Source organism: Chrysochloris asiatica, unplaced genomic scaffold (assembly GCF_000296735.1).
Source record: "Chrysochloris asiatica unplaced genomic scaffold, ChrAsi1.0 scaffold00171, whole genome shotgun sequence".
NCBI classification, from domain to species: Eukaryota; Metazoa; Chordata; class Mammalia; order Afrosoricida; family Chrysochloridae; genus Chrysochloris; species Chrysochloris asiatica.
Genome location: NW_006408689.1, coordinates 4,349,528 through 4,367,822, shown reverse-complemented (window position 1 = coordinate 4,367,822; position 18,295 = coordinate 4,349,528). Strand labels below are relative to the sequence as shown.

Sequence of the window (18,295 nt, the reverse complement as noted above, 5' to 3'; positions counted from 1 at the left end):
TTGAATTTAGACGCAAACATTTTCAAGAAAATAGTAGGAAACCAATTCTAGTAATGTGTTTAATAATTACACACTGTGACCAAGTGGGATTCATTCTAGGTATGTGTATTAATTTCTTGGCACTGTTGTAACAAAATACCACAAATTGAGTGGCTTACAAGAACAGAAATTGATTGTCTTACATTTTTGGAGGCCCGTAATCTGAGATCAGGGTATTAGTCATACTGATTACTTCTGAGAATCTGAGAGGGAATCTATTCTATGCTTCTCATCTTTCTGGTTGGTTGTTGTTGTTGGTTAAGTGTGATCAAGTTGGCGCCAACTCATAGTGATCCTGTATAGAGTTTCAAAGGAGTGGCTGGTGGGTTTGGACTATTGAACTGTGGTTAGCAGTCTAGTGCTTATACTATGGTGACACACCAGGACTCACGGCTATAGACAATTCTTTGGTTTGCAGCTGCAGCATTATGTGAATTTCTTCCCTTTCTTTTATAAGGAGTCACTTAGATTGGATCAGGAGCCCTGGTGGCACAGTGGGCTAAGCATTGGTCAGCTAAATACAGGGTTAGTGGTTCAAACACCAGCTGTTCCACAGAAGAAAGAGGAGGCTGTCAGCTTGTGTAAATATTTATAGTCTCGGAAACGCTAAGGAGCAGTCGTCGTATTCTGTTCCATAGGGTTGCTATGAGTTGGAATCCACTCAGTGGCAGTGGGTTTTGGTTTAACATTAGATTAGGAGTTCTGGTAGCGTAGTGGTTACGAATCGGGCTGCGAACCTCAAGGTCAGCAGTTCAAAACTACCAGCTGTTCCATGGGACAAAGATGAAGCTTTCTGCTCCTGTAAAGATTTACAGCCTCGGAAACCCCGTACAGGGTCATTATGAGTCGGAATCGGAATCGACTCCACAGCACATAACAACAACTACTCTAGCATTTTCTTCTGTCAACTGATACCTTCAAAAAATAATGTAATGTAAATCAACTTGTACAAATGTTTGTTATTAAATTGTTATTTGGAAAACATCTGCCTGTATTTAACTCAGCCACACTGGTCACATATCTAATACTGCATCAATAAAGTAGAATGCTGGGTTACTCTAGTGTTTGCTTTCTTTTTTTTTTTGCTTGTTTGTTTCTGGTATTTCTGCAAAACAAATTTGATTTAGGAAAGCATTTTAATAGTATAAATTGGGGGTGGTAGTGATTATAGCACAAATCTGTGTGTTAATTTTCATTGGTACATTGGAAACTTTACCAAAGTACTCTGTTGACGAAATGTTCTCTCTTTATGTCCTACAAGTGCTTTGCTTTAGAGATAGAATGGAACATAGATTCTGTGGAAAGTAAAGCTGGCCTTTATCTTTCTCTCCCTGGAGAAGGAAACCATGTTTGGTAAAGTAGAGGGGCAGTGAAAAAGAGGACAACCCTCAGTGACATGGATGGACACAGTGGCTGCAACAGTGGGCTCAAACACAGTAACACGAGGATGGCACCTGGGGTCACTATGAGTCACGACCAATTCTATGACACCTAATTACAACAATATAAAGAATAAGAACTTTGTTGTTGTTTTTAACGCAGTTGGGTTGGTTCTAACTTGTAGTGCCAAGTTCTAACTTGTAGGGCTTCTCAAGAGCATCCCATGGGTTTAGACCTCCAACCTTGAGGTTAGCTGTCCAGTGCTTATCCTACAGTGCTTTGCCACGACTCCTTTTTAGACCTTAAGTGAGAGAAGGAGGAAATGCAATAGTTTTCTTGCTTAAAAACTGAAACAAAGGCCTTAATCCTATACCTTCCACTTTTGGGGGAATGAATTTATTTTGGGTTAGGAAATCAAGGAGTGAGAGGAAGAGAAATAATGACAGAAGTGAAGAGGTGAATGAGATACCATAAAACATTTACTAGGACTCAGAAGTGAGGTTAAAGAAATCAAGACATTCTTCTTTTTCTTCTCTTTTTTAAAACTACCTACTTGTAGCGTAGTGGTTACGAATCGGGCTGTGAACCACAAGGTCAGCAGTTCAAAACCACCAGCTGCTCTGCGGGAGAAAGATGAGGCTTTCTGCTCCCATAAAGATTTATAGCCTTGGAAACCCTGTGCAGGGTTGCTGTGGGTCGGAACTGACTCGATGGCACTTAACAACAACAACAACTTGATAAATTATTTTTTTCCCTAGGATTTCATGATAATCTTAGGCTACAAAGATTCACTGTGAGTCAGAACAGACTTGACAGCACTTAACAACAACAGAAACAAGAAGCAATCATTGTAGGTAGCATTTTATTTTCTTTCTTATGGAACTGCTGTAGTATAAACATTGGACTGCAAACTGCAAGTTCAGTAATTCAAACCCACTAGCTGTTCCTCGGAAACCCTACACAGGGTCCTATGAGTCGGAACTGACTTAACGCACACAGGCACACAACAATAATGTGGGTAAAGCTTCTATTGTTTCCCCCACCCCCTGTTTTCCAGAGTAATCATTACAATTGCAGGCTTAAACAATGGGGCAAATATTTACTAATGTCTGTAGAGCTTTAAGGAGCCCTGCTAGTTGTAGGGCTGCAAAGCGCAAGGTCATCAGTTGGTATCCACAAGCCACTCCTTGGGAGAAAGATGAGGTCTTCTGCTCTTATAAAGATTTACAGCCTCAGAAACCCTATGCAAGGTTTCTATGAGTTGGAACCGACTTGATGGCATGTGGCAGCAGCATAGAATTATAAATAATTTCAACAGAATAAAGATTTAAGTACCAAAATATTTAAGACACTGCATTGAAAAAAAAAAAAGAAAAATATTAATGAAATATAAATGTCTGAAGAGTGACAATGCCAGGAAACATGGAGTGATATAGCATATTAACTGTATTTGATTTATAATATAACAGATGGAAAAGTGTGATCTGACTGCTTATGTTGTGACATCATGTTATAATACAAAGATTTTTGGTTGAGATAACTATAGTGTGTTCTTTTTTTTACATAAGCTGTTTTCATGTTGCTAATTTTTTTTCTTACAAATTAATATTATGAAATGAAAATTTAATTTGGTTCCAAGGCTACTTGCCAATTGGAATTCATAGTACTTTTCTAAGCCAAATTTTAATACAAAGAAATTTTTTGCAGAGTTAAAAAATATAAGCATTTATTCCCATCCATATTTAATTTTAGAATGTAATTTGATCATATATTTACATACTTGAATTTCCTAAACATTTATCAAAATTTTGAGAGGTAGGTGGAACAGAGAATGGTTTGTTAGGAGTTGATGACAGTATTTAGATTTTTATATATTTCAGTCCCTTCTATTGCAGATCTTTCTATCTTGTGAGATAGGGTTAACTTTTGTTTCTTGGAGTTTGGAACTCCAAGAGATTTGAAATGTTGAAATATGCCATTTGAGTAGGCAAATTAGTCCCAAATCTGAGGACTCATAAATCTTAGCTGCATTTGAGTTTGTTACAGAATAATGGTGATAAGGTAAACATAGGACAAATGCTCCCTCTTTTTAGAAAAATAAGCAAAAACAACAACAAAAACTTTTCAAGTGAATTGGGAGAAGGTTTAGGGAAGACCAGTTTTCCATTCAACAATTCACACACATTTTATTGATTTCAATCCCTATAATGCAACATTACTTATCCCACTTACTCTATTTCCTGTTTCCTTTCCTAATGCTTCTGAAATTTGTCCTTGAGTAAATGCTCCTTTTTGATCTGATGGCTGATTGTTCTAAAGTGTGGTACCTCACTAGTGTTACTGTTCCCCTTATAGTCTAGTGCTTGTATTACTGTCTCCTTTATGATTGATGATACCACTTACTTCTTAACCTCCAGGTTGGGAAAGTCGGTTCAGAGAAGTTTAAAAAAAAGACAAAAACAAAAGCATCTCTCCAAAGGTTACAATCTGGTAAGGTAGAGGGAGAGAATGAAGTAAGTCCATTATTTTAAGGGACTTTTGCTTCATTGGAACCTTTTAAGTTTTTGTCTTTATGTGTGTGAAAGAGAATTTCAAGGCTCAACCTTTTGTGATACAGTGAGAGAATTAAGACCACAGAAATATGTTTACTAAATGAACAAACACTTTAAACAAAAAATCAGACGTTAGTTTTCCTTTGCATAGTTTTTAAGGCTTGACTTTAATCAGCATTTTAGACATTGGAGGGTCCTTGGGGTGCAGTGGTTATGCGTTTGGTTGCTGACCCAAAGGTCAGTAGTTGGAACTCACCAGCCACTTGGCAGGAGAAAGTTGTGGTCATCTGCTCCTCTTTGGAAATGCCATGGGGCAGTTCTACTCTGTCCTATGGGGTCACTGAGTCAGAATCCACTCCACGGAAGTCTGTTTTATATTTTTAGACACACTAACAATAAAGTTGAAAAAAAATTTTCGCTTCAGAGTCATCTATGCTTTCATAGTGATTGATTTCAATAGGGAAGATCTTTCAAAATCACCTGTCTTCAGTAGTGTAATCTGCCTTTTCCATGTGGGTGGTGTGAACTAGAAAGTAGAGTCAGAAAAATAGGTTTCAGCTTGTGTTCTACAACTTGCTAACTTGAATGATGTTTACATCTTGAAACTCTAGGTTTTCGGGAAAAGCTGAGACAATATCTACTACATTATGTAATTTGGAGGACCTGAACTCACGCACAGTGCTCACAGACAGCAAAGGGATATAATGAGCTACAATTTAGATTTCCAAACAGTTGAATCCCTGATTAGGAATTCACCTTGGTATCATAAGTAAGTGGGGGACATGTCATTCCAGCGAGTTCACATTTCCTTAGGCTTAGTCCTATGAATCCTTGGTACATGGAGCTGTGTCTGGAATGCCTCGGATCCCTTTACTGTACAGAATGTATGGCTCCTTGCTCTCTTAAACCGCGGATTACACAGTTGTTCTCTTAAACCATGGGAGCCTTTTTTTTGTGTGTTTTGTTTTATTCCCAGCATTCTCCGTAGAGCTCGCTAAAATGCTCCTCCCACGGCTTCAGTCAGAGAAACGTACCCGTATCTACAATTACTCCAGAAGCTACCTCAAGAACTACTCTTGCGGACGCAGGGGTGTGGGTGGATTGACTTTAATACATCTTGCCAGCCAATGAGCGCGCTGCCTTTCTTCCGGTCCGTGATTTTACCAATCCTAACAGCTCGGTGTAAATCTTCGGCTTCGGCTCAGATCGGCTCTTTTCGCTGATGCGGGCAGCTAGGGGGCCACAGCCGCTAGAGAGACGCTTTCCTTTTTTATTTTTTTTTTCCATGTGTTCACTTCCGGGTCCGGCGACGATCCGGATGCCCGAGGCAGAAGGATGTTTGACCTCCGGTTAAGTGAGGCGCTGCTGTGCATTCATTCCCAGCTGCATCGGTGGCGACAACAGTGGCCCGGGAGGCGACTCTCTGGCCAGTGGCGGCGGTAGGAGGCACCGGCAGTAGTGCAAGGGGCGAGTCCGAGTCAAGCTGCGTTACCTCCCTTGGCTCGTTCCTTCCCCCCTACCTCGCTCGCTCCCTCCCTGCGTGGCTCGCTTTCCTCCTCCGGCCGCCGGCTGGTGTGATGTGCCGCCACCGCTGCTGCTGCTGCCCCACCGACGCTGACTGACTGACCCGGAGGCGCCGCCCGCGCCCGGGACCGACCTCGTTCGCACCGGCGCCTCAGGTAAAGCTCCCTCCGCTCCGGCGCCCGGCAGGCCGGTTGCTTTGGCCCGGTGGTAGCCTTGGCACCGCCGCGGTTCCATCCATCCCGGGTGGGGCTGGGTGGGCTAGGGTCCCGGGCTGTGTGGGGTAGGGTGCGGCGCGAGTGGCGCCGCGGGTGGGGACCTGTGGGTGGACGCGGACCTGGACTGGCGGCGCGGAGGCGCGAGCCGGAGGGGCTGCGGGCTCAGGAGGAGAGGGCTCGGTGGGCAGGGAGGGGGCCTGCGGTGGCGGGCCGGGCTGGGTACAAAAGTTGCCGGAGTGGTGCGGCGCGAGTGGAGACTGATGGGAGGTGGGCGAGCTGGGAAAAGATGGGGGCTTCATTTGGGAGAGGTTTATCGGAGTGCGGCGTCCTGCGCTCTTAGATTGTGTGCAGACAATTACCTTAGGAGTGGGAGCTTGGAGTAGGAGGGAGACTGGCTTCGATGTGTTGGAAGGAGCCGCAAGGGGCCAGCATTCAGGTCAGGGGTAAACTTCCCGTGGAGGTGTTTGTTTTAAGAGGAACAGGGACTTGCCTATTGGATAGATAGAGCTTTTTTTGATTTAGCTCAAAACTTAGCCCAAGCATTAGTCAAGTTTAGCAAAATTACTCTGATGGTTACTGTTACACTTCTGGTTTGTTTGTTTATCTCACATGGTGGGGAAGTGACACGCAGGAGCGTCGGTTCTCTCAGTACTCAGCCCCCACGTTTCTTTTCAACGGGTTGGTGATGGGGATGTGTGTGCTACTGGGGGTATAGTTAGGCCTATGCCGTTTCATTCCAGTTCTCCCACCTCCTGTTTCACGGAAGGAGGAAAAGTTAATGAGTGGGAGAGAGAGAGTCAGTGTGGGAGATGGCTACTGTTGTTGCTACACATTGTGAATTCGTTTTAACTCTTTTATAATGAGTACCCAGGTTGGCCAGTGACCCCCTTTTAACCTTTTGCTAGAACATCTACTTTAAATGGACACAGTAGAAGCCGACTTATTTTTAGTAAGTTAAGAAATTCAGTCATTATTTATTTCACTTATGCAGTCACTTCTTGTGACATGAATGATACATATCCCCAGTAAGAGATGTTGAAGTAAACTATCTTTTAAAGTAAACGTGTCCAATTTTAAGATCATATACGTCTCTTTGAAAAATACAGGTTTTCCTGTAAATAAGGTAATAAAGTGTGGGGAAAAAATTTACAAAAATTATCATAACAATAATTTAGAATTAGATCTGGGAACAGCTTCAGAAAACATTGTCTAACAAAATCAGATCTGTTTTGTGATATTCTTAATAAACGGATTCTCCCCTCCTATTTATTTCTGGAAACGTGTATGATGTCTCTTACAAAACTTTGCTTCAACTGTTTTCTGAACTAAAATAAATTATCTTCATTTCGTGTACTTTAACCTGTGTAGTGGCACAAAAGATACTGGTATTGGAAGATACATTGCATGACTTTGGCATAAATTATTTTGCAGAATGTGTAGTCACTTTTGTTTACATTTCTGGTTATGCATCCAATAGATGTTGTTCTTTTTACAGTGGGGGACAGTGATTAATTTTAATGTTAACATGTATGAGATTCTTGGAGGATATCTTGGGAAATGATTTTCTTTTACTGAAGATTTGTTGTACTCATTAATATCTCAGATACTTTTTACCTTAAAAGTTAATGCATTATGTGATTATTACACTATTATGATAAGATTTGGAAGCACTAGCATTAGTCTTTTTCAAAATGTGGGATTAGAATCAAGGACTAGCTTAATTCAACTAAACCTTTACTATATATATGCAAGGGAGTTTTACTCTGTTGGTGATGGAGAAGGGGGTAGAATATGAAGATGAATAAGACTCAGAAGCACTTCTCAAGGGAGAAGCAGACATATCCAGAAATAATTGCAACACAAGACTCCTGTGGGCTTTATTAGAGGTGCATGGAAGCTTATGTGTGTGTGTTTGAAAAATAATACTTTTTGACTGGGAAATTATGAACAAGTTTGAGCTGTATCATTTTAACTGGGCCTTGAAATATTTTACTGTGTGAAATGGAAGTGGGATATCCAAGTTTTCTAGGCGAATGAAACAACTTGAGCCACAGGCATGTTTGTTGGATATTTTATAGCCTGTTGAACTTGACATAAGACCTGTGTGCCAGGAGGTCTTTGTGGAAGAAGGAACCTGCAAAAGAAGGTGGAGATCAGGGCATGAAAGTCCAGAATGCCTTGTATTTAAAAATGAGTCAGTTGGAGATGTGACTGTCTAAGTGTATAGATCCTATAGTGATAAGAGATTAAATGTAAGTGAAGATAGCAAGGTTAAGGAAACAAAACATGTAACAAAACAGTCAACTTGCTATCATTCATGCTATTGAAGGAAAGCAAAAAAGTATGTAATGTAAAATAATTTGTACATGGCTTTATTATGTTTTTACCTGCATTTGAACATGGGTGTGCCTGATAATCTGATAATTGGTCTTACATGAAATAAGTCCGGGCTGTAAAAATGTGACTCTGAACAAGTGGGAAGCTTTCCATTTATTTGACTGTGTCCCTTCTGATACCTCTTTTAATCCTCTTCATGCTGGAAATAGATCCTAATTCTGGTATAGTTTATTGTTTCAGACTTTTTTCGGAATGTGATAAGTGATTGTTTACTTTCAAGGAGTTTCCCTAAAGATTCTCCAGGAAGGAATACTCAAATATTAACTAACAAAACCGAATAGAGTTCATTGAATATTATTGTTACCCTATTTAAGTGACATTTACTATGGCTAATGTGAAGTTGGAGCCCTGGTGTGGTGTTGTAAGATAAGCATTGGATCGAAAGGTCTGTTTGAATGGCAAGCTTGGCTGTTCAAACTCATTAGCCGCACCTCAGAAACCTTGTACAGGGTTGTTATGAGTCAAGACCAACAACAACAATGTGAAATTGTAGAATTGACTGAAGAAGAAAACCGACATTAGTGGGTGATAAAATGAGAAATTTATAAATTTCCAGGTAAATATGCCTAAGCTTTTTTGTCATTTTAAATATCAGATGACCCTAAAATAATTTAACCCCAAACTTAATCATCTATAAGTGCTGTCGAGTCGTTTCCGACCCATAACGACCCTGTACAGGGTTTCCGAGGCTGTAAATCTTTACGGAAGGAGAACGCCTCATCTTTCTCCCGCGGAACAGCTGGTAGTTTCGAACTGCTGGCCTTAAGGTTCGCAGCCCAATTCGTAACCACTACGCTACCAGAGCTCCTTAATCATCATCATAGGTGAACATAAAAGAATATCACTCTTACAATACCAGTTTTTAAATACCTATAGAATCTTGTTACAGGATGGTGGTGTGAGTTTTTAAAAAAAAATTATTTTAAATTAATTATTCTCCTTCTGTAATTCAACCAGCACTTATAATAACAATGTTGTGGTTGTTATGTGCTGTCAAGTCGGTTCTGACCCATAGCAGCCCTGTCTAAGGTTTCTGAGGAGCAGCTGGTAAGCTTGACCTGCCAACTTTGTGGTTCAAGTTGACTATGCAGTCCAGCGCATTAACCCATAGTGCCATACCAGGATTCCAGATGATAACAACAACAGCTGTTATATTTATATCAGGATCTTAATGGTAGGTTTATGTTTTTACTGTTGAAAGTGTGAGGCAGGAGGTGTAGCACCATTCTGAGAGTAAGAAATAGAGTCTTCTAGAGTTTAAACAACTTATTTAAGATAGATCTTGGAAGTAATCGATTGCATACTTGAATCACATTTTTCTAACTTGAAAGACTTGAACCACTGTGATCTCCTCTCCCCCTAATCTTCCATCTTCTTTCTTTTTGACTTTTCTCAAGCATTTGGTACTTACAGGCACTTGTGAATTTGGTTCTAGGGCACCACAGTAAAATGAACATCATAACAAAGAGAGTCACACAAATAATTAAGGTTCTCAGTGCATCTGAGGAGTCCTGGTGTGGTGCTGTAGGATAAGCACTAGGTTGCTAACCATAAGATCAGCGGTTCAAACCCACCAGCTAGTCCTCAGAAACTCTATGCTGAATTAGAATTGACTCCATGCAACAACAATGCATATGAAAGTTATGTTTATACTGTTTATTGTTGGTAAGTGCTGTTGAGTTGGTTCTGACTTATAGTGATCCTCTGTATAGGGTTTCTGAGGAATGCTGGTGAGTTTGAACCTTGAACCTTGTGGTTCAAACTGTCCTTGAAGTCCAGTGCTTATCCTACAGTACCACACCAGTACTCCTGTTTACACTATTAAGTGTAAAGTATTAGCATTATGAAAAAATTTGAAGTATTATAAGAATTACCAAAATGGGACATAAGAGACATGAAGTGAGCACATGCTGTTGGAAAAATGGAGTTGACAGACTTGATTGACCCAGGGTTGCCAGAAATGTTCTGTTTGTAAAACATAAAATATAAGCAATGTGCGCTAAAGCATAGCACAATAAAATGAGGTATGCTTGTACGGCTGTTGACTGTTGTTTTTAATATGTGTCTCAGTTAGTTCCTTAAGATACAATTTCTTTGGAAGTGGCAGTTTTGGGCATTGTATTTTTCTTTTTTCTTTTTGTGGAGTTTTTAAAAAATCTTTTTATTTTGAATTGACTGAAAGCTTACAGAGCAAAATCATCAGTTTTACATTCAACTAATTATACAGTCTGCTTCATCTCAATAATTGCAATCCCCTCCATGTAACAACAGTTATCCCACTTCTCTGTATAGCTCTTACTTCCTAATCCTTCTGATCTTTCTTTGTAGCTAAATATTGGCATTGTAGTTTTCTGATTGTACTCTACTGCACTTAACAGGCAAACAACAACAGGAATTCTATAGGAGTGGGTAATGTGGTTCTGATAACTTATGCTACCTGGGAGTATCACACTTATGCAGATTTACAGGACAGACCATACTTTGGACCTTAATGTGTAGAAGTCTTGTGGCTATTATCCATTAATGTGAAGAGACTTTGGAATGCCTCTAAACTTCACAGAAAGAATATCAAATGAGAAAGCTATATGGAGATAAATAACTGTTAGAGACACAATGGAGGCTGTTGTTAGCTATGCTTTTTTTTTTTTTTTAAAGCTCCCTTCTCAAAGCTAAGATTCAGAATTGATAAGTGTTTGGAATTCTCCGCTATTACTATGGAAAGTGCATATTGATTTGTTGTTAGGCCCCAGTAAGTGATTGCTTATATTCTCTCCTGCCTACCTCCTGCCCATCATGTTAGTTATAAGACATGATTTTTAAAACTGAATTTTAAGTTTTTGTGTATTTAGAAGATAAAACACACTTTTTCATCATTTTCCTTATTAATGATGAATTGTTGTTGATATTGTTAGTGTATCCAGTTGGTTTTGACTAGTACTGATCATGTACAGGGTTTCTGAGGCTGTAAATCTTTGTGCTGTGGGTTAATGCACCAGACTGCAAAACCGTTTGAACTGCAAGGTTGGCGATTCAAGATCACCAGCTACTCCTTGGAAACCCTATACAGGGTAGCTCTGGGTCGGAATCGACTCGATGGCACTTCACAACAACAACAACAACAACAACAAATCTTTGCAGGAGCAGAAAGCCTCGTCTTTCTTTCGCAATCATATATTACATAGTTATAATTTAATTAAGGTTTCTGACTAAATCATGCTTTTCTATAGATTTCATGGGCATTAGGTAAAATCCCATGATTTGTTGTTAAGTGCTGTTGAATTGGTTCTGACCTGTAGTGACTCTGTACAGGATTTTTGAGGAGCAGCTGGTGAGCTGGAACTACTGACCTTGCGGTTCAGACTGATTTTGCAGTCCAGCACTTTAACCAACAGTGCCACAGCAGGACTCTAAAATCTCATGATAGATATTCTTTAGTATATATTTATAACCTTGTTTTTTTTCTTTAGTTTAATAACATCAGATTTTAAGCTGTATTTAAATCTATTAAATTTCATTAGCTGATTTTGTGTTACCTAAAACTAGTGTCTCTGGCTGATAGCTACAGTTGCAAAAAACATGAGAGTTATCTCTGCTATTAATGCTCTTCATCAAGATATTCTGGTAAAGCACCAAGATATGATGCCTGGCACTGTGCAGAATTTCTCTCTCTCTTTTTTGTCTGTTCAGAAGTTGCTGAGATATATGAGTTGTTGGAGGCTCGATTGGTCGATAGAATAAGCAGAGACTCTTAGGAACAACCTATTATAGGAGAATCTGTCTTAAAAGACTTCTGCTCAACTCACTCACGAGGTTAAGTGATACTTCATTCCCTTACTGACAAGTTGGTCAGTTCAAACCCAACAGCTGCTCTTCAGAAACCTTTTACAAGGTTGCTATGGGTCAGAACTGACTAAATGGCACTTAACAAGAACAATTTCATTTCCTCTGTGTTATTTACTGATTGATACACATGATAGATTGAATGCTGGTAGACTTTAGTTTGCTTTTAAACTTTTATTCCCAGCAGTTACTGTATACTTATTGAGAATTATTTGTGTTTGTATCCAACCAGCTGATTATGGAACTTGTATATGATGTTATATGATTATATAGTTTCATGAAATACTATTAAGTGAAATATAAGGCAAAAAGCTATTTGTTTAGTTGCTTTGAAAATTAATAGGTAAAATCAATTACAATTGAACTAGGTGTGGATGAAAGAACTGAAAAGAAAATAGGAAAGTAATACCTAAAACTAAAAGGATATTAAAATAAGCTTGCTTTTCTAGTGTCTGTTAGATACCTTTCCATGTTTAAGAAAGAGAAACTGGAAACTACAGCTGATGTACTATGTGTGCAATTTTTGTAAGACCTGTACTTGAAGAAGAGGCATTGTCCCTATATTAACATATTGTCTATTGACTGTATCTTATGTTTAAGTTGCAGTAAATGTTTACGTGTATAGGTTTATTTTATGATTATTCTTTTTGACATAAATGAGTAGAAATTGGTTGGTTAATAATAACATATTAAAGAAGGAGCTCTGGTAGCGTAGTAGTTATGAATTGGGCTGCTAACCCTAAGGTTGGCAGTTCAAAACTACCAGCTGTTCCACGGGAGAAAGATGAGGCTTTCTGCTCCCGTAAAGATTTACAGTCTTGGAAACCCTATACAGGGTCACTATGAGTTGGAACTGATTCCATGGTACTTAACAACATCTTCTTTCCCAGTTTATACTCCCATCTAGAGATTTATTTGTGTTAACAGCATCTGCTTTTTAAAAAGAAGCAAATTCTGGTATTCTGAACCTAATAGTGATTCATGTTTTGGGATGAATTAATTATCTAGTGAAGTGATCAATTTATGGTTTACAGATTTCCTGATAAATGTCCCTGTTCTGATTCCATGATACTTTTCAGCTTTTATACAGTATTAGAGTTGGAGAGGAGCTGTCTTGTATTTCCAGCAACTCCAACCCAAGTAGGGCCTGCTGGGATGAATTGGTAGAAGACATGCCCTTGGAAGAGGAAATGCCATGCCCTTGATCTGTATGAGGAGCATATAAACTTGGTACAAAGTATGCTGCTCTAACAACTTTTGCATTGCTTAGCTTAAGTGTGTTGTATGAGTTAAAGTGCTGGACTGCAAAGTCAGTTTGAGCCACAGTATCGGTGGTTCAAGCTCATCAGCTGCTTCTAGGAAACCCTATACAGGGTCACTATGGGTCGTAACTGACTCAACGGCACTTAACAACAACTAAAGTGGAAGGAGCCCTGGTGGCACAGTGGTTTAATCGTTGGTTCCCAAACCACCAGCTGCTCTGAAGGAGAAAGATAAGGCTCTTATAAAGGTTTATAGTCTTGGAGACCTAAGGAGCAGTTCTGATCTGTCCTATAGAGTTGCTGTGTGTTGGAATTGACTCCACAGCAGTGGTATGTGTGTGTGTTTAATCTTGGAGTCATCACATTAAACAAACAAACAAAGACAACCAAACAAAAAACCAAACTTGCTGCCGTGGTGGAGTTAATTAATTCTGATTCATAGTGAGTCCTGGTGTGGTACTGTGTGTTAATGTGCTGGACAGCAAAGTCGGTCTGAGCAACAGGATTGGCGGTTCAAGGTCACCAGTCGCTCCTTGGAAATCTTATACAGGGTTGCTATGGGTTGGAATCCACTTGAAGACACTTAACACCAACAACGGGACAAAGCAGAACTGTTCTGTAGGGCTTCTAATAGGTGGCAAATCATTACATAAGCAGAGCACAACATCTTTCTTCCCCAGAGTGGCTGGTGGATTCAAACCATTGATCTTTTGGTTAGCAGCTGAGTAGTTTAATCATTACATCACTGGAATGCCTTTTAATTTTATTACAATACCTGAAATGTAGTAGATACTGAAATGGAACATTGAACTATGGAGGCAGGGTGGGTGTCCCAAGATAGTACTTAGAGCTCTGGCCTGCCTCTCTGTTTTTTTTTTTTTTTTTTCCTTCTCTCTGTCTGAATTCATTCTCAATCTGGTAGCAAAATGACATCTAGAAATATATTGCTTATAGGAAGGAGTGGGGCTTTTACTTTTTATGTGTCTCTAACCGGTCATGCCTGGTTTCTGCTAGTCATGCTCCTGATACTGGAGATGGGGGTCACATTTTCTTGAGTTCCGTGATAAAAGGAGAATCTTTTTAATAATTGTGGGAAAGAAGAATATGGGGGTAATAGAGTTTAGAGAGGCAAATAATAGTAACTATTCCATCAGCTTGTTTTGAGAATGAAAATAAATAATGTATGTGAATGCATTCTGAACTTTAAAAGTGTTCTATAAACATAACAAATAATAGATTGAAAACTGTTTCCATGTTACTATCTTAAATATAATTAGGTGCTATGAATACTTCAAGAGCTGAAAATACTGTCAGTTTTCTTATTTATTTAGTTTTGAGTGAATAAAATAGGTTAACTTAGTTGTTAAGATTCTACATTTTCCCATGCAATGCATAAAGCTGTGTTAATTTGAAGGAGCATGGTGCCTCTGTACTATGCTCTGGGTTGCAAACAAGTTAGGAGGTTGGAGCCCCCAGCCCTCTGTAGGAGAAGGTTGAGGCTTTCTTCTCCGCAGAGATTTATAGCATTGGAAACCCTATACAGGGTTGCTGTGAGTTGGAATCAACTCTGTGGTACTTACGAACAACAATTTAATTTTAATTAAAAATTATATGTATATTTCTTTAACTGTTTTTCTGCTTTATTTACCTTCCTCCCTGTGAAATTAACTTTGATCTCATCAGATTATGAGGGTAAATAAAAAGTATTGCTACTAGGGTTTCAGTTCACACATGCCTGGGTTTATTCCAAACAAAATGTGTTTAAACATATCTCTTTGATAAGTGGATAGCTGCAGACAAGTTCTCACAGTAATATACTTGATTTAGTCTTTAACATGAAAACCAAACTCCTGCCATTGAGTGGATTCATACTCACAGTGACCCTGTGTAAGGATTCTGAGTCTAAAGATTTACAGAGCTTTATAGGGAGCAGAAAGGAGCTCTGGTAGCGGTTACGAATCGGGCTGTGAACCGCAAGGTCAGCAGTTCGAAATTACCAGCTGTTCCACCGGAGAAAGATGAGGCTTTCTGCTCCCGTAAAGATTTACAGCCTTGGAAACCCTATAGTAGGGTCTCTATGAGTTGGAACCGACTCCACAGCACATAACAACAACAACAGGGAGCAGAAAGACTCATCTTTCTACTGAGGAGTGACTGGTAGTGGTTTGAACTACTGACCTTGCAGTTAGTAAGTAGTTCAGTACTTATCCTAAAGTGTCACCAGGGCTCCTTTGTCTCTTTTGTTGGTATTGTTAAGTGCCATGGAGTCAGTTCTGACTCATAGCGACCCTATATAGGGTTTCCAAGGAATGACTGGTGGATTTGAACTGCCAATCCTTGTGGTTCTAATTGACCTTATGGTCAAGTGCTTATCCTATAGCATCACATCAGAACTCCTAATCTCCTTGGTTGGTTAGTTATGTGGTGTGGAGTTGGGTCCGACTCACAGCGGCCTTGTATAGGGTTTCTGAGGCTGTAAAAGTTTACTGGAGCAGAAAGCCTCATTTTTCTCCCAGGGAACAGCTGGTAGTTTCGAACTTCTGACTTTGAGGTTAGCAGCCCAATTCATAAACATTACGCTACCAGAGCTCCTTTCTAGTCTCTTTGCTGTTGTTGTTAAGTGCTGTCGAGTTGGTTCTGACTCATGTGACTCTTTATAGGGTTTCAGAGGAGCAGCTGGTGAGCTTGAACTGCCGACCTTGCAGTTCAAACGGCCTTGCAGTCTGGCACATTAACCCACAGTGCAACACCAGGACTTCCTTCTTGTTGTTGTTATGTGCCATGGAGTCAGTTCCGACTCATAGTGTCCCTGTACAGGGTTTCTGAGGCTGTAAATCGGAAATGTTTACTGGAGCAGAAAGCCTCATCTTTCTCCCGCGGAACAGCTGGTAGTTTTGAAGTGCTGACCCTGAGGTTCACAGCCCGATTCGTAACCACTACGCTACCAGGACTTCCTTGTTGTTGTGTTGTTGTTAAGTGCCATCGAGTCGGTTCCGACCCATAGCGACCCTGTACAGGGTTTCCGAGGGTGTAAATCCTTACGGGAGTAGAAAGCCTCATCTTTCTCCCGCGGAGCGGCTGGTAGTTTCGAACCGCTGACCTTAAGGTTCGCAGCCCGATTCGTAACCACTACGCTACCAGAGCACCTTAAAAAAAACAAACAAGTCCAATTAACATAGTGACTTCAGTGGGAATCTGTTGGGCCAGTTAAATTCAAAGCAGAGATCAGCTCAGAAGGTTATGATAAGTACTTCTTTTGGATTCCCAAGGAGTCATCTTGATAGAGTTTCTCAAGAACACAGGATGATTGTGGGCACTTATTATGACGAAGTTTTAAGAAAATTTGTGTTGGTGAGAAGAAGGCCAGGAAAGTTGTGGAGGAATTTTTCTCCATTATGGCAACACACCTGCTCATTGTTTGAGGGTAGCAAGGGCTGTTATATGAGAATTTTGTTGGGAAAACGTATCCCTTCTACCCAAACTCAAAGAATGTTTAAAAGACACATGACTTATGTCCCTAGAGGATGCCCAAAAAGCTGTCTTGGTGTGGTGTAAAACACCGCCTCAGAAATGTGTAGACCTAGATGGAGGATATGTCAAGAAACAATAGCTAGCGTCACATTTTGATACATTTTTTAAAAATAGAGGTATCTGTGCCTGATCCAAGCTGTGGTATTTTCAGTAGCTTCATATGCATGTTGAAGTTGGACAGTGAGTAAGGAAAACAATAGAAGAACTGATACATTTGATTTATGGTGCTGGAGATGTATTAAAGGTGCCACGAACTGCCAGAAGAACAAACCAATCTGTGTTGGAGAAAGTACAGCCAGAATGCTCCTTAGAAGTCAGGATGGTGAGACTTTGTCTCTCAGACTTTGGACGTATTATCAGGAGAGGGACCAGTCCCTAGAGAAAGGACATGATGCTTGGTAAAGTGGAGCATTCGTGAAAAAGAGGAGACCCCCCTACCCCCCAATGAGATGAATTGGCACAGCGCAGCAGCATTGGGCTCAAGCATAGCAATGATTGTGAGACTGGGCAGTGTTTCCTTCTGTGCATAGAGTCGCTGTGAGTTGGAACTGACTCTATGGCACCTAACAAAAGCAACAACAACATGGTTTTGTAGCAGTGCTTCTTGAGCTACCCTCATATTTTACTGTTCATACCTACTTAACTGCCCTTACGTCAATTCTGACTCATAGTGACCCTATGTAGGGTTTCTGAGGTTGTAAACTTTTATGGGAATAGAAAAAGCCTCCTCTTTCTTGTATGTAGTGACTGGTGGAAATGCTGATCTTGCAGGTAGCAGCTTAACTTGTACATTGCCAGGTCTCCACCAGGGTTCATAATCTGTTATTTTTAGGTGCCATTGAGTTGGTTCCAACTCATAAAGGCCCTGTGCACACCAGGAGTCCTGGTGCAGTAGGATAAACACTGGACTGCTAGGTTGGTTTGAACCATAACATTGGCAGTTCAAACTCAGCAGCCACTCCTCAGAATCCCTATACAGCATCACAGTGAGTTGGAACAGACTTGACGACACTTAACAACAACAATGAATGATTTTAAATAGATACAAATAAATTCATTAATTCTCCGGAAGGACATTTATGTTAATGACAAACCCTAAAACCCACTGCTGTCAAGTCTCTTCATTATGAGTTTTTAATGATAGTTATTTATAAGTGACTGTATTAGGGGTGATTTTCATTTGTAAAGGTTTGATATATAAAATCCATCCATCCATCCATCCATCCATCCATCCATCCATCCATCATCTATCATCTATCTATGTATGTTGATGTTAACTTCTGTTGAGTTGGTTCTGACTGTATAGGGTTCCCAAGGAGCAACTGATAACTGTGAAACCAACCTTATGTTTGGCAGGCCACTGCTTTTCCTACAGTGCCACACCAGCCTCTTTTACATATATACATATATGTTGTTGTTGTTTTGTGCCTTGGAGTCGGTTCTGACTCATAGTGACCCTACACAGGGTTTCTGAGGCTGTAAATCTTTACAGGAGCAGACCGCCTCATCTTTCTCCTGCGGAACTGCTGGTAGTTTCGAACTGCTGACCTTGTGG

The 18,295-nt window shown here is 40.1% G+C and overlaps 1 pseudogene; it reads right to left on the bottom strand.

Annotated features, from left to right (window-relative positions):
- Nucleotides 1-5,753: 5,753 nt before the first annotated feature.
- LOC102827451 overlaps nucleotides 5,754-18,295 on the bottom strand; it is a 19,514-nt pseudogene continuing 6,972 nt past the window's right edge.